Source organism: Leptidea sinapis, chromosome 36 (genome assembly GCF_905404315.1).
Source record: "Leptidea sinapis chromosome 36, ilLepSina1.1, whole genome shotgun sequence".
In the NCBI taxonomy this organism is placed as follows: Eukaryota; Metazoa; Arthropoda; class Insecta; order Lepidoptera; family Pieridae; genus Leptidea; species Leptidea sinapis.
In genome coordinates this window covers 1,458,239-1,476,533 of record NC_066300.1, presented here as the reverse complement: position 1 = coordinate 1,476,533, position 18,295 = coordinate 1,458,239, and the positions used below count along the sequence as shown (strand labels likewise).

At 34.8% G+C, this 18,295-nt stretch overlaps 1 protein-coding gene across 1 annotated transcript in view; it reads left to right on the top strand.

Moving 5' to 3' along the window:
* LOC126975521 (uncharacterized) overlaps positions 1-18,295 on the top strand; it is a 292,595-nt gene that overhangs the window by 63,799 nt on the left and 210,501 nt on the right. The window contains exon 2 of the mRNA XM_050823459.1: positions 14,234-14,268. The gene's annotated coding sequence lies outside the window, so the exon portion shown is untranslated. The remainder of the gene's footprint in view (positions 1-14,233; positions 14,269-18,295) is intronic.

The following is an 18,295-nucleotide window of genomic DNA, read 5'->3' as shown; positions in this document are numbered from 1 at the left end:
ATATTATACCGGAGGGGGGGGTGAATAGTTTTACCAGTGGGAGAATTCTTAGCACCGGATGCTAGGTGGGAACCAAAGCGGGGCCATTTTCTACTGTGAACCAAAATTTTGAGTTCTATTAAGGTAGCAATGGAAAACTAGCAAAATACAATAAAAAAAAAAATAATTGTAGAAATTTTGTTTCTTATTAGTCGTCGCGATATTTTGCAAACGGCACATGCAACAAAATTGCCGTTTTACGAACTAATAAGCAACAAAAAAGCAACAAATTTTTGCTTCTCGTTTGACAAAACAGTCAACGATTTACCATGTTTTAATGCTAGGTGTATCATATTAGCAGTAGGCACATTATTTGCAAACGGCATATATAACAAAATCGTCGTTATATTTACTAACTAGCTGACCCGGCAAACGTTGTTTTGCCATATAAAGTATAATTCACGCGATAGTTTTATAAGTAATAAAATATTGCCTATATTATAGCCTGTATATCATTTTGTTCTATTGTCAATAGTTTTTGCAGCGCACGCAAAAATAGGTTTTCGATTTTACACCTTGTGTTACAAAATAGCAATTTTATTACGGATCCCTAATTTTGAAAAAAAAAAACATAGCCTATAGCCTTCCTCGATACTACCCAACACTGAAAGAATCATTCAAATCGGACCAGTAGTACCAGAGATTAGCGCGTTCAAACAAACAAACAAACACTGCAGTTTTGTAATATTAGTATAGATAAGCAACAAATAAGCTACAAATTTTGCAATTTTTTTAATTAGATTTTTATCGTCACTTTTAATCGTACAAAAATCCACTTAAAGCAATATCAAGCAATATTAAAGTTGACAAATTATCGGCTGTTACATTAATATTTACCGAATAATACTATTTTTAGTATCAATTACGACATCCGCTGCAAACACGCCACCAGATCAAACATTGAGACATGAGAAAATCGAAATCAAATCGATTAAGACTTAAAAGTCAACAAGCTTTCGAACCGTTCAATGTGGACTTTACTCCGTTGTGATAAGGAGCATGGTGGTAATCTGAAAGGTGCGAAAAGCTGTTTTGTTATTATATAACGCTGAGATGTTTATACTGTCTACAGTTTTATTTTAGCTGAGGTGTCGATATTTACTTTTAATTCTGTGTTATTCTTTTTTTATGAAAATAAGGGACGAGACGAGCAGGAAGTTCAACTGATGGTAATTGATACGACCTGCCCATTACGATGCAGTGCCGCTCAGGATTATTGAAAAACCCTAAAATTCTGAGCGGCACTACAACTGCGCTTATCACCATGAGACATAAGTTGTCCAGTCTCATTTGCCCAGTAATTTCACTCGCTACGGCGCCCTTCAGGCCGAAACAAAGTAATGCTTACACATTACTACTTCACACCAGAAATAGGCGCCGTTGTGGTACCCATAATCTAGCCAGCATCCAATGCAAAGGAGCCTCCGGCTGGTAAGTATCTTTGTGAATTTTCAAGCATTAAGGATTCATTGCGATCGTTTTTACATTAAAATCCTAGAAAACAGATTATTAAATATTACATTGGTTTGTACATCAAAAATCTATTCATGTAGAGTCTTTGGAAAATTTACGAATCTCAGGATTACAGAACATTGTGGGTTGCTTTATTATCCGATACTTTGAGAGATTTGCTGAATAACATTAATCATCAACATTTTAATATAAGCATTGCATTGATATTTTTTTATTTTTGCTCCTGTTCGGAGATTTTTTCTCTATAAAAGCTATAACTTCTGTTACACGTAAATTCGAAGTAAAAAGTTGGTATTTTGGAGAATGGATAGAATAAGCTACAAAGAATTTAATTTTGAATTAATTTTAATTTCAACAAACATACTATTAGCCCGTCTTAGCACTAGCCTGATTATCATTTGCCCTCCCCGGTTTTATTTTTTTAAATAGTGACTCTAAAAGACTCCGTCTAAATTTATGTGGATGTAGTTTCCCCGAACCGATATGACTAAGGGACCTTCCAGTATAGAGCATTGGGATAATCCCAATTTAAAGGCTGTCATTGCATCAGGTTTTGCGGATGTCCATGCCCGGTTGCATTTCCTATCACGTGAGTTTTTTGTCCGCTCTTATATGGAAAAAAAATAGCATTTATATGGATGGGAACTACTGCTTACCACACCTCGTATACAAATCAAAAAATGGCTGTCAAAAATGGAAACAGTCTACCTAACAGAATGCAGAAACAAATAATGCACCGTCTTAATTAAATGTCATCGCAATTCCGGCGTTGTCGATGTGGTTTGCCCTTTTTTTTTAATGGAATAGGAGGACAAACGAGCGTACGGTTCACCTGGTGTTAAGTAATCACCGCCGCCCACATTCTCTTGCAACACCAGAGGAATCACAAGAGCGTTGCCGGCCTTTAAGGAAGGTGTACGCGCTTTTTTTGAAGGTACCCATGTCGTATCGTCCCGGAAACACCGCACAAGGAAGCTCATTCCACAGCTTCGTAGTACGAGGAAGAAAGCTCCTTGAAAACCGCACTGTGGAGGACCGCCAAATATCCAGATGGTGGGGATGATATACTAACTTGTGGCGTGTCGTGCGAAGGTGGAGGTCGGCGGCAGGAATCAGGTTAAAAATGCCTGAAACCTAAGCAGACTACATATGAACAAAGTACGCAAAATTGTAGTATTCACTAGTCACTGTCCTTCAAACTAGCATCTGTTTACCATAGGTGACATGCAGGCCTTTATGGAGGAGATAGAATAAACACCAGAGCACGTGCTGTGGTACCCATAATCTAGCCGGCATCCTGTACAAAGGAGCCTTCCAGTGGTTGAAGTATGAAGCCATTGTGCTTTTGATTTGATTGCCTCGTGGCCAAGTGCGTAAACTGCCAAAACTTACTAACTAACTAGCGTGACAACTCTGTCTCATTCAAAAACAATGACAAAAAAAAAAGTTTTTTTTTTATAAACTTAAGATAAAGTAAAGATGTGTACTAAAAAGAAAATCAAACTAAGAAATAATAACTTACTTATGGAGTAAGCATCGTCTGTCCGTATCTCATAAAACCAAATCTCTTTCTAATTAGAAATATTAAAATCCCTATTAGATTTTTGTTATTTGGTCGATTAAGTTTTCCAGCATTTTATTTGTAACGAAATTAAAGTTAAAGTTATCAATAATAACCCGCAATTATTGGGTGCCTAGAAATGTTGTCACTAATTATGGATCCTCCAATAATATTTTGGTAAATAAAGCAAATACGTGAAACCTAAGTAAAGCCAGCTTACGTACAATATACTAACTAAGAAGGCTTAATTATAAAATGAGTCACTGAGATAAGATTAATTTCAGGTTAATACGACTTGTGATGTTGAGTTGGTTTTGCACGAGCGTACATTAATGTTGAGCCAATTAAGTGGAAACAGTCACGAAGTTCATGGCAACAAGAATATGAATTGTTTCCTAATGCTATAATTGGAGAAACATTATGTTTGCATTCATTTTGCCTAACTATTGTTCTAACAAAGTTTTGTTAAGGCATTGGTGATGTAGCTATTTATATCCTAAACTCTAAGGAATCATTGAGAGCAAAATTCAAAGAAATTAACATCTTGACTGTTGCTTCTCGATATATTCTTGATAATGTAATGTATGTTCATAGGCACATAAGCTAATTTGCTAGAAACTGTCATAACCATAATGTTAACACCAGGAACAGACATAAACTGATGATGCCTACTACTCGGTTAAGTCGAATTAGTAAATCTTTTGTGGGGCGATGTATATACTTTTACAACAAGATCCCAGAAAATGTTCAAAACAAAAGTATTACGTTATTCAAAAGAATTGTTAAAAAACGTTTGTTTAGTTAAGGTTACTATAACATAAATGACCGCTCTCATGCTATTAAATAATAAGTTTAATTGTACAATGTTACTTTGTTACTTTGTAAATGTTACTTTAATTGTACAACATATTTTTTGATGAAAGAAAGAAGCCCGCTGAGTTTGTTGCGCCCGTTCCTCTCAGGCCTGAGGCATTCATTTTGGAATGGGTGGTAGTTTTTTTTTTGACTTTCAATAAGTGATGTCACTTCCTATTTTGAATAAAAATATTTGAATTTGAATTTGTAGCACTATAGTTATAGTCAACCATAGTCAACCCGGTTTGATCAATATGAGCGAAGGGAACGATGTCTGGTGCACACGTCAACTCATGTACGGGTACTACTTGAGGTGCCATAGTTGATAAATGATTGGGATCGATTTCTTATTATGACAGTAATCACGACTATCGTGTTCACGAAGCATCCTTACACAAACAATGAATTTAAGCTCTAAAGGTTGATGTATCCAATATACGATAATTTATATTTGTACAGTTTACTCTTTATTACTTTTCATGAAATATGTGGTATTTAAAACGCTTAAAACTTTGTACACGATAAAGATATTGAATGCAGCACCTTACAAACTAACTTGTTGTGTACATTACAGCTAAAGTACAATACTCTAATTGATTGAAAAGAGTGACTTTTGAATTTCTTGTATGTTCCTCTCACGAGCTCTCTACTTTTTCCGAATATATTATGATTTAGTAATTTATATGAAATAATAAAAAGTGTCGAGTCAAAAGCACTTAGCTTAAGCCTAATTGAATAAAGTTTATTTGACTTCGACCCTCGCCCGCAAATGCGCCGTTATCTTTTTCGGTTTTCCAATTCACATGTTCGTTTATTTGACCCTTTATAAGGTCGGCAGCGCTCTTGTGAATCTTCTGGTGTTACTAGAGAGTACATATAGGCGGCAGAGGTGGAGGACTTACCATCAGTTGACCCTTATGTATGCTAGTAACAACTCAATTCACTTAGATTAAGGATTGGTCTCCGCTGCGCTCTAACTAGATACCTGATGCGTAGTCGCAAAGTGCGGCAACTATTACTACGGCTAACTAACCAGTCTCGAACAATGTGTGACGTTGACGTGCCAGATGTTTTGTTAAACTTTGCTTATCATTGAAACTTAAATGCCCGGTTAAGTAAATCTTTGTTAAAATAGTACTACAAGAAAGACAGACACTGGAATCACATATCATCAGTAAGTATTTTGTATTCTATTCATTTCAATGTAAAATAATACGAAGCGTATTTTACAAAATTTGAAAGATGCCATTGAGTATCAAGATGTCACGCACACAAGCATCTAACGGTTGCCGTGACAAAAAGCTATTGTTCTTAGGTAGTGCGGTATCTAGTCGGAGCGCAGCGGAGACTAATCTAAGTCAATTCATTAAGTTCGTTAACAGCTGTAAAGAAAATCAAAGTTTACATCACGGGGTGGACACTTTTGAATAATGTTTTAACAATAAATAGGTGACTGCTGGAAAAATATTTCAAAACAGTTGATTTTGCAGTGATTTGATAAAGTTAAAGACCTATGGAAAAACCACAAGACTAAAGTAACACAAAATTTTATTTTATAAAATTGGTCAAGAACCATGGGCCATGCAGGTCTCTCTCGGGAAATCGTTGACCAGTGCCGGGAGAAACTTTTGTCTTCTATCGAGTCCTCTCTTGAGAAGGTCGCGGAATGGGGTAAATTGAACCTTGTCCAATTTAACCCCCAAAAGACTCAAGTTTGTGCGTTTATCAATAAAAAAACCCCATTTGTCCTATCACCGCTCTTCGACAACACTTCCCTTAAAGTCTCGCCTAGTATCGGAATACTGGGTCTCGAAATCTTGAGCGATTGCCAATTTCGTTGTCATCTGGAGGGCAAAGCCAAATTGGCTTCAAAGAAACTGGGCGTCATTAATAGAGCACGGCAATACTTCAAGCCGCATACGCAGGTCCGGCCACACATGGAGTATTGCTGTCATCTCTGGTCTGGCGCACCCCAGTATCAGCTCGATCCATTTGACCGCGTGCAACGCAGAGCAGCTCGAATAGTCGGGGACCCAGTGCTCTGTGAACGGCTGGATCACTTGGCGTTGCGTAGAGACGTCGCTTCATTGTGTGTCTTCTACCGCATTTATCACGGGGAGTGTTCCGAAGAGCTGTTTAACCTGATTCCTGCCGCCGAATTCCACCTTCGCACGACACGCCACAAGTTAGGTTATCATCCTCACCATCTGGATGTGTGGCAGTCCTCCACAGTGCGGTTTTCAAGGAGCTTTCTTCCACGTACTACAAAGCTGTGGAATGAACTTCCTTGTGCGGTGTTTCCGGGACGATAGGACATGGGTACCTTCAAAAAAAGCGCGTACACCTTCCTTCAAGGCCGGCAACGCTCCTGTGATTCCTCTGGTGTTGCAAGAGATTGTGGGCGGCGGTGATCACTTAACAACAAGTGACCCGTACGCTCGTTTGTCCTCCTATTCCATAAAAAAAACCATTCGTAATTATTATTTAATAATTACGAAATAATCGTAATATTTAGTAATTATAGTAGAAGTGAAACTTTAACGGACAAAGTTCAATATAAAAAAAATCGGTTTGCACTCCGGTAGTGCCGGCAGAAGTGAAAACTTGAACATTAAGGTTGTGCATTTTTGAATTATTAGGGAATAATTTCGCGCAAATCGCTTTATTTATCAGAATAAAAGTAGTATTCTTTGTGCTATCGTACACAAACATGACAATTTATATTTCATAAAAAAAAAGAAAAATCAACTATCATCCATAATTCCAACAACTATGTCACCAATATTCGTTAAGGCCACGTCTCATGACGCGAGTTAACATTTTATAGGATTTTATATTGGGATGGTCCAAGGAAAGTGCTCAATGCCACTTTTCACTTCAAAAATATTTTAAAGAAAAATATTAACAAAATATAATACACTTAACATTTCAATAAAATAATGTTAACAAAACTCAAATTACGTTCGCCTCGCCCGATCACACTTTTCGTAACGCTATTCAGCTGCTTACTCTCCAAGTCGAGCGTGCATAAAGGTTTTTACTTCAAAAATAATTCATCTGATTTATGGGTACTGCTATGTATTTAAATCTGCGTCTATTACATATTATGTTTATTTATTTATTTATTAGGTTTATTTACAATCCATGGGACTGGGGAATTGGTACCCAGGATCGTTCAACGAAGTGGAGTAATAGGCTTGCTTACGTGGAATTGTTACTAATTTTCAGAAGCTTTCTACGTTCATCCAAAGTGGTCATTTTAAAGGTGGCCAGCCTCTCTTTGTAAGAAGAAAATTTCTCGGCTTTACCGGCACTAAAAGCCATATTCCACAGAAACCGTTTCTGAATACGTTCCAGTCTTAGGATTTGCGTAGCATAGTGAGGTCGCCAGACAACTGAACCATTACTCCAAGATACTCCTAACCAGACTAAAATAAAGGACCTTTTTTATTTTTAAACTTTTAAAAATTTTAGTGTTACGTATAGCCCGAGTATTTTAGAAGCACGTTTTACTTTGTAAATGGCGAAGAAAAGTCATTTATTTATCGAAAGCAACACCTTAATAGCGATCAGAGTCTCTAAATTATGTTCTTGATATTTACGTAACATAGCCCCATTTTCGAGTAAATGTTGCTTATGATCACTCATTTGCACCACAAGTTTTGATCGTAACCTAATTATAATTGTGTAAAACAATAAATATTACATTTTATTTGATATTAAGCCCACGCGGCTTGACCGTAACAACTAGTTGTAAATCTCACAATTTAGGAGACTAATCCTAATCCGTAAAGTGTAACATGCGTTTAATAAATCATAATAAACAAGCATTAGGTGCCGTATCTGGCCACATTTATATGTCGGTACGGGAACATGGTATTTTAAATATATTATAAGTAAAATTATACCAGTGTGTTCTAACCATTCGCAAATTTCGCTGATGTGCTGCAATACTAACAAATATTTTTCTTCCAGTTTGGATATAATTTGTATTTGTAGACTTAATTTTTTGACTTAAATATCTTGAGTGAAAGTTTCACTAATATTGATTTTGAATCAATTTGACACGTGTTTCATCTCTACTCGCATCCTCAGGAGTTGTTGGCCGAGATTTGAAGATTAAAATTGAAAAACTGATCGTCGTGGAAATCTTTGGGGGAGGCCTGTGTCTAGCAGTGGACGACTTTCGGCTGATGATGATGATGATTAGCAGAATTTACACTCAAGATAACTCCAAAAAATTGAATAATTATGAATTTTCGCAAAATAACGCCTAATTCAATAAATTCTATTATAAAGGTTGCTGAGATCATTTTTTGGCATTGCTTTGATATCAGCAGCTGAATCCATCACCAGACACTATGTCTTAATGCTGAATTTCACGCATATCATGTTGACGTTTAGCATTTTAGAACCGCACGGTTTGCGAAACTTCTTGTCTTGCACACCCACTTTATGAAGGCCCTTTAAGTTTAGAACATTTTCCCCTTTTAATGGCTGGCAATGCATTTTTGATCCCTGTCTTTTTGCGATATAAGGAAATGAAAGGGCAAATAATAATATGTATCAATAGATTAGATGTAATCACTTCCAGCCATGTTATTTTGGATCACTAGCAGAAAAATAGGGATTAGACACAATATTTTTTAAGGTACCCTAGAAATGTATGAACTTAAACAGGTAGGGGAAGGCACGTGAATAATAAATGCATTCAAAATATCAAAACCAGATTAAATGAAGTATTATGCCAATACGATAGTATCGATATCCATAATAGTAATCGATCGAACGCGGAATAGATACAAACTCGATACTTACCTCTCGACCCACGTCTGAACGATTTGCAAAAGCTATTTAATTCGCGCCATCCCGTTGTAAAAGCGAATTGGAATGACAAATGGGAAAAGGATAGAGTACTTAAAGTGTCATTTGTATGAATACCGCCTTTAAATGATCCAATATTGTGATCGGCAGTCGTGAAGTCAGCACGCGTATTGATTGACAAACTTAACTCGACACTTGGAGAACTGACTGCTTCTAAATTATTCTCTCAATCCCTTACGATAAGGTTCTATTTTGCAGGTATAAGTTGAATAAATAGTATGTAGATTTGTGAAACGTATGGTGGCGCCACTGTTCAGTAGATTGCACTGTTGACATTAATGGAAGTGTCATAGAATGTGTTTTGTTTTGGAATTGGCGCGCTATGAGTTTGTTGCCTTAATCAAAAGCAAAATATGTTCGCAAATTATGAATGGATGAGCAGATTGTATTATAATTATGTTTATATGGACAGAAAACCTTTTCAAAGTTCTAGCTACTGAATGCTAAAAACTAGCTATAAACTTTACATCATTTTCTGTACCACCAATGATAATGTCTTTGCAAAATTTAATGATGATTGATGAACTAGTTAAGGCGTGAAAGCTTAGCAAAGGAATAAGCAAACTGTATTATTTTGACATTATTGTGACAAATGGGAAACTATCAGTGGGAGGCTCCTTTGCACAGGAAGCCGTCTAGATTATGGGTACCACAACGGTGCCTATTTCTGCCGTGAAGCAGTGATGTGTAAACATTATTGTGTTTCGGTCTGAAGGGCGCCGTAGCTAGTGAGATTACTGGGCAAATGAGACTTAACATTTTATGTCTCAAGGTGACGAGAGCAAATTGTAATGCCGCTCAGAATTTGCTCAAAGTTTTTCAAGAATCGTGAGTGGCGCTGCTTTGTAATATGTAGGGCGTATCAATTACCGTCAGCTGAACGTCCTGCTCGTCTCATCCCCGATTTTCATTAAAAAAAGAGATTCAGAAACTGCGTTTTGTTGTTGTAGAAAATTTAATTGATATATCGGATGATTAAAATGCGTAGTGGGTATAGCTTGGTCATACGATGAGATGGCAATAGTAATTGTTGTCGATAAAGATGTCTGTCTGTCAGTTGATAGAGACACCAGACTCGACCTTTCCGTTCAGACTGATTTAGTTATCTCTCGATATAGCACGACTATAATTGCACATTCTATCATTACATATGTAGCGATCACTGGTCAATATTAGACGCTGTCCGTTCATGAATAGTAGATTCAGATGACTTCATGTTTAACCGCAACGTGCTTGTTATGACATCGCTGTTCGTAAGCAGACAAGACTAATGCGATAATTTGTGTTTTATCTTATTTCGATCATGTTGCCTTGGTCCCTCAGCAAGTTGTATCTATTTATGTAGATGAAACATTATTAGTTTCTCCGGTTAATACAGTAATGTTTTAATAGTCAAAAAGAGTTTTTGTGCTTGCTTTACTAAAAAAGATGTATACTATTTATACACATTTTCTGGAAATAAAATTTGTTACTTCTTAACTATGTACATTTAATTTATTTTATGATACTGTTTATTCTTATGTATTTAGCTATCTTCTATAAGTATATAGTAAATAAAGATTACGGTCTCCATTTGCCACTAACTCACTTCAACTAGCTTCAAAACGTTCATACAATATCAATGAACAAATGCTGAAAAAATCGCAAATACAGCTCCTATAGAAAGTAGATCATGCTCACACATTTTTGGTACTCTTGACCTAGCCACTATTCGGCACATTCTCCGACCTGATCCGGGAATATACACCTTTTTTGCCAGTGAAAACCTCCACGGTTCGGGCTTTTGTTGGGGCGATGTGTTGGAATCTAACAGACTAAAATCACACGGTGTACCATATAACGCCTTTGTATAAACTTGTTATAAACACTCCTGGCGCGTGTACCCAAAATCCGCGGGCACCACCTTCTGCTTAGAGAGGGAAGGAATGTATGCCTAGCTCAACCTTTCCAACCAGAGTTTTCATCATATAGCCTCTATGAGTGAGATTGCTTTTATCCATCCACTCTAATGACCAGACCAAGACAAGAAATTCCTAGCAATTATTCAAGCAATAGAGGTGTAATACCTGAGTTGTCAGCTTTTATGGCAGTAGGTACATGTGACTGACTTTAAAAAAGGATGTTTTTAATTCGTCGTAATTATATATTTTTGAATGAGCAAGGGATAGGTTCCTTAGATATGCAACAAAACCCCAGGGTATGACAATGGAGGAAGAGATTTTATCATATAAATCTTGGCTTTTTGTCAACTATTTTTACAATAATAAGATTTTGATTAAAAGTATCTAGTAAGTAGTAAAAGGAGCTCTGGTTTATGTTATTAAAATTCTCATGTAATACATTAATTCATACAGTGCGTGTGGTTTGATGCACTACTGTACTCCCATCTTAAAGATAGACAGCCCATATCTTGACCCCTAATATTGCAGATGTCCATGGGTGGTTGTCTCACCATACCGCATCACGTAAGTCTACTGTCCGTTTGCCCTCTTTTATATTTAAAACAAATATACGGGCAGTTAGTTAATTTTAAAGGAATAAGTCATGTTAGGCTTAGCTTATCATTATATGAATGATGGTATCCGATTGTGGTACCATTGACTGCATATATATTAAGACACCAGACGGCAGTTGTCTAGACACCCGACAGGACCTACTTTATCGCTTGAACGCGTCGCATTAGCATACAAATATTTTATTTAACAATTTATTTTTATACATATTTATCGTGTGGCTCGATAGCTTTATTACTCTGTGTTCTATGAATGACGATTAAGGGTAAGGTTATAATCACGAGTTAGGCAAACCATCCAAGTTGTCGATGTCTCAGACTTACTTAGAGTTATAAAGGGGTATATAAATAAAGGCTTATATTATTGTACCCTTTATTACAATACTTATTTCTTACATTAAATTACATGATATATGTATATTATGTATATAAATATGTAGTATTTGTAAAAAAAAAGAAAACGTAGTCTTTGGGGACTGGCGATAGAAGTGAAAACTAAGAAACTTGTGAATTGTATCGTTCAGCTAATGAAATGAAATGATTTATTTGTATGAATCGTGGTAACATAGTTGTTAATAATTAATTGGTGTATAGCACAATTCGCCAATATATCGGCAAACAAATATTTGATTGTCAATATTGGAATTTTTATATTTATACGTCATTAATACACATTACATAATAAATTGAATTAAAGCAATTCAATAATATAATTTAAAATAAACATTAGTTTGTAGGTACCTCTCAAAACATTACATTTAAATACTATTATTTTTGGCTAAAGAATTCTTTTAAACTATTAAAGCATTTATCTATTAGCCATAATTTAAATTTTTTATGCATTAATGTTTTAGGCATTTCTCTTATATTCTTTGGATGGTGGTTAAAAACCCTAATACACATAACATTTGCGTTATTTTGATGAAGCGCTGTTCTACAGTATGGCATCAGAAGGCGAGTTGGTTCTCTTAATCCTTATATGATATAGTCCTTTGCTGGTTGAAAAAGCTCACCATGTTGATGATCACCAATGGACATACAAATTCTAATATATATAGACGAGTAAGCGATAACAGACGGTGCTTTTTGAATAATGGTCTACACGATTCTAGAGGACTGACATTGCATAAAGCACTTATACATTTTTTTTGTGCCAGAAAAACATTTGAAATATTAGTGGAGTTTCCCCATAGTATTAACCCGTACCGTAAAACTGACGAAATATAACCGTGGTATGCAGTAAGTGCAGCATTAAAGGATACAGTTTGTCTGAGCCTTCTTTAAGCGAAAACGAACTTATTTATTTTGCCTGACACTGTATCACATTGAGCTTTCCAGTTACAATTGCAATCTAATATAAGGCCTAAAAATTTTATTGTGTTTGTTTCTTTAATCGTTTGGTCACTGTGTGTTATATTTAGAGATTTATGTATTTATGTTTCTAAATTTTTATTAATAGTCATATTATAATTATTTATCGCTTTATGCTCATCAGGAATAATTATGGATATTTCATCTGCAAATAATACACAGTTATAGTCAACCACATCGGGTAAATCATTTAAATAAATTAAAAATAGTAAGGGTCCCATAAGACTTCCTTGAGGAACTCCTAATTTACTAATTAATTAGGGTGACTTATATGTAGTTATCTCCAGTTTCTCATTTATTTTATTTATTTCTACAATTTGTAGTCTATCGGCTAAATAACTTTCAATCCATTTTAGAGCAGGGCCTCTTATACCATATTTTTCACATTTATATATTAAGATATGATGATCAACAAAAAGCATTCGAGCTTTTGACACATCAAAAGCTATTAGATTATAATTTTTGAATTATTCTAGCTTATTATAATTATATATCTTTGTTTAACTATCTGTACCGACAGACGTTGTTCTTTTCATAATAAAAAGAAAACTCATACGGGTGGATTTTCATCCGATTTTAAAGCCGTTAGCTCTACTCGGCGAAAGGAATATTTATAACAGAAATTTAGTTCCGATTAGATTCGAACAGTGACAGATGACTAAGAAGAAAATTGATCTTATATTGTCTTTCAGCGCACTTTTGTCTTTCCGCTATCGAATGATACGCCCTTATCTTTATATATATATTTCTTGTGTGCGTGTGTATGTCACTGAACTCCTCCTAGACGGCTGGACCGATTTTGATGAAATTTTTTTTGTGAGTTCAAGGGGAATCGAGGTTGGTTTAGATTTACAATTGAACTACCTCCTAAACGGCTGGACCGATTTTGATGATTTTTTTCTTTGTTTCAGTGAATTTGAGATTGGTTTGGATTCTCAATTCCGCCCATATAATATAATTCTCCTGCTCATGTGTATGTTAGTGAACTGCTCCTAACGGCTGGACCGATTTTTCAAATTTAAGACATGTGTACAGGACAACGTCTGTTGGGTCCACTAGTATATATATAAAAATGAATTGCTGTTCGTTAGTCTCGCTAAAACTCGAGAACGGCTGGACCGATTTGGCTAATTTTGGTCTTGAATTATTTGTGGAAGTCCAGAGAAGGTTTAAAAGGTGAATAAGTTTGAAAGTGTTCGGAATCAAATAAAAACAACAATTTTGTTTTTCCTTTATGTGTTCCCCGTCATCCGATATTTGTTTTGGACATATTTTCTATGAGAGAATTTATTGACGCACGGCTTGACAGTTCTGCTGTAAAACAATTTCATTACAACAACAGGGAGCATATTTTACGAAATAATTCTTGATGTTATGAAATATTATCGACAAATTCATAAAAAACAGTATTTTATTTATTATATACAGAACAACGTCTGTCGGGTCAACTAGTGTATGTATGGATATAAAAATTACTTCTAATATTTCCTCATGATAGTTATTATTAATATAATATTTTATTTCGCTTTTAATTTCAGGATCCCCCAAGCTGAAATGCGAGAAAGGATACAGTGTGAGTATAGGTTATAAAGTATATTTTTATTATTCTTAATATTACTTAATATTAAAAATTTATATTACGATACCAAGAACATTTTTATCTGCTTCAATGTGCCATCCTCTTTAGCTATGGCAATATTTGATAATATAAGCTATTTATCTCTGTAGTTTCAGAGATGAAGCCTCACATATTGCTTTTGGTAATTGCTTCTACTCTGTTTTATTCGTGTAGCTGGCGTATTAGTGGTGTGCTTAGTGGTAAATACAATATACATATTGTATTGTATATCTTCTATTTTCTCTATCTATGATAACAATAATAAATATTTATTTGGAACAATTTGATAATAGTAATAATATCAAGTAAAAACGATGATTGCTGAAAAACTATAAACTGCAGCGCAGATAACAACGACCTTCTCCGGATATATAAAGGACTGATGTTCCACGCACAAAGAAACCAAGTGAGTAAATTGATAACAAAATATAGAAATAGTACAGGACATATGATTTGGAGAGTATATATTAATGTTTAGTGTTGGGTGAGTATACATATATATATACATTTAACGTATAATCAATTCTCTTTTGCCATTCAAAATTAAACCAAAAGACATTTATTCAAAATAGAATTTTAAAATCACTTATTGATCGCGAAAAACCTCGAAATTACAACATTTAGAGGCCTATAAGAATGTGATATATTCAACATCATCATCATCATAAGATGGAAGACGTCCAGACGACTGCTGGACAAAGGCCTCCCCCAAAGATTTCCACGAAGATCGGCCCTGCGCTGCCTTCATCCAGGACTTTACTGCCCCAACGGCTGTCCGTCGAACTATGTGCCCTGCCCACTGCCACTTCAGTTTCGCAATCATTTGGACTATGTCGGTAACTTTGGTTCTCCTACGGATCTCCTCATTTCTGATTCGATCTCGCAGGGAAACTCCGAGCATAGCCCTCTCCATTGCCCTCTGACCGAACATGAGCTTTCTCATCAGGACCATAGTTAGCGACCACGTCTGCGTACCGTAAGTCATCACTGGCAACACACACTGGTTGAAAACCTGATATATTATTTAGCATAAATTTTTAATTATAAAATATTAAGGAATAAGCTATAGGTATATTTAGATTTTGAAAATATCAAACCTTATCGATTGAAATAAAGTCGATTTACTCTTAATCTTTTCATTCTGTATTCATAGCAACTAAGTTAAAACTGAAACTGCTGTAAACTTTCCGTAGTAATTCTAGTCCAAAAGCCCTTCTGCTGTAAATCGAGGAATCTTAAGAGCTGAAGCTAATTATGCCCAAAATAAAACTATTGTCATTAAGTTCGTCAACAAGCTATGGGCATAATACAACATTGATCCTTTGACACGCATCTTACGAAATTAGCTTTACATACTATTTTAAGCTTTACTGTGTATTGTTTAGGAATATATTTGTGTGGATGGACTCTTTGATTTCCACTTAATCTTCGACGAAAAATTTCGATCATTTCTGTACGACACACAGACAAAATTCTCGCAGAGTTAACGAATGTTGAAAGAATGCTTTTGGAGTTAGGGTGACAATGTATTGGCGGAAAAATTGGTATTACCTCCGTAATTACCAACTTACCATTGATGTATTATTAACTAAATTCTATTAGAATCCCTGTGTTCTCAGGTTTTTTTCTTTGAAGTATAAATTAAAGAATTAAACATGAATTTATCACGCGTTGATCAAGTTTCATTATTTTTTCGTTTAAATTGGCAGGTATTTGGCATTTCTCCGATGATTTTGAAAACTTTAAGTGTAAAAATTAGTAATAGCTATTTTTGCATTCTTATTTGTAATTGTATGATTATTATAAGTCTAGTTGCTAAGTTGGTATTGTTCTTAAAAAAATATTCTTTAGTAAAAGTAAAAGTACTTTTAATGTATTACAATATCTACCAAACTGGAATCGGAACGCGTGGTCACTCTACATACACACTGTTGTGTCCATAATTCACATCTGATTGACCAATACACAAAGCCGCAAAGGAATCTTAATTCTTATTAAAAACTATTGATTCACCCACAATTATTAGCTTTATTTATAATATAAAATGATCTTATAGCCTCGAAGATACAGCTATGTGGATTAAGAGAGTTTATAGTTGACCAACATGGAGTGATTGTCTATTATAACGAGTCGTTGGATTAGTAAGGAGAGGAAAATAAATCATATTAATACCAGTTCAAATTCAAATTCATATTCAAATATTTTTATTCAAAATAGGATGTGACATCACTTATTGAAAGTCAAAAAACTACCACCCATTCCAAAATGAATGCCTCAGGCCTGAGAAGAATGGGCGCAACAAACTCAGCGGGCTTTTATTTCATCAAAAATATGTTTTACAATTAAAGTAACATTTTACAATTAAACTTATTAGTCGCTCCATTCCCAATCTGTGGTATCATTAAGAAAGTCATTTATGTTATAGTAACCTTTACCACACAAAGTTTTTTAACAATTCTTTTGAATAACGAGTGAAATGATTCATCGGACATTTTTTATTAATTAATATTTGGGAGCTTAATATTAGCCTACAATTATAACTTATGAAATAAATAAAATATAATGAAGGCTACTTAAAAGTTTCCACATTTATACACATGGAATTAAATGTGCTTAGAGGTAGATGGCTGGTCCATGCGTGACTTGTGAATGGGTGTTGGTCATACCTTAAGAATATACTAGCGTATAGACCTGAAATCCTGATGATTCGCGATCAATTTTAATTTGTCAATGTGTAGTGGTTTTATGTTCAAGTCAATGGCTGACTGTTGAGGACTTACCAATCAAAATCGTTTACAGAAACAATTGACTCGCTTACCTTTTCTAACTTGCTGTATCTCTGATAGAGAAGTTCTTCTCCCTTTCTCAGTTTGTCGATACGTTATTGTAAGACTATGGGTTAAGAGATGTATCAAATATATTAAATCAATACATTAAGGTAATTTTAATACGAAAGTGAAAAAAGTAAGCGAAGTTTATAGTTTCTTGCGCCGCCTCTTCTCTCTCAGAGCACCATTTGTTTCCGAAGCTGTAGTAGTGTCTAGTACATTAGAAATGACATCAAAAAGAATTCTAAAGGAATCAATTTTGAGAAAATAAATGCCTTTTAATATGCTAAATTCTACGCGAACAAAGTTGCGAGGGCCCGCTTGTATAACATAAATTCACGCTTAATTTGTCAGTGTTTATATTTTTACATATAAACGTTTTTGAACTTCATAAAAAATAAGACTAATTCTATTTGTTTAAATTTATTAATTAGCTACAAATTGCCCACTCAATAACGCTATGACAAACGGGACACTCCAAACATTTTATTTACAGTCAACCGCGACTAAATTTGCTTCATTATTTAATCCTTTTTTTGCCATAACTGTGCCAACCATTCATAAAGACTGGCGCCGTTGATATATTTATATTAATTCTCTTAAAATTATGGGCATAGTGGGCAGCGATTTGTTTTATGTATCTTATTAGCATTATGTGAATGAATTTTAAGTGAACACGAAATTTCGAAAAGCAAACGGATAGGATGCTAACTATAAAGGCCGATGTGGGAACTAACAGAACAAGAAGTAACCACTTCGTAATTTAGTTTTACATATATATATCTACTGACTGATATATATTATTATTATTATTTATTTATTATTAATTATAATTAAATACATTGTTCTTCATGCCTAATATAAATTTACAGCCTCAGTCTCAAATACAGAAACAAAGAGGCACCTTTAGATTAAATTCCTCTGGATGGCTCACTAGGAAACCCTGTGCAGAGCCAACCAGTGATTCCGTCTGCTATGTAATAATTAATGAAATAGAACTAAGACTGACGCTTAAACATATATATAGCTTAGCTATATATATAAAGACATCATCCATAATAAAATTTAACTTGTATAACGTCACATTTTATATAGTTGGGCATAGTTAGCTCGGTATAGAGATAAATATTTCAACAATAAAGACATATCAATAT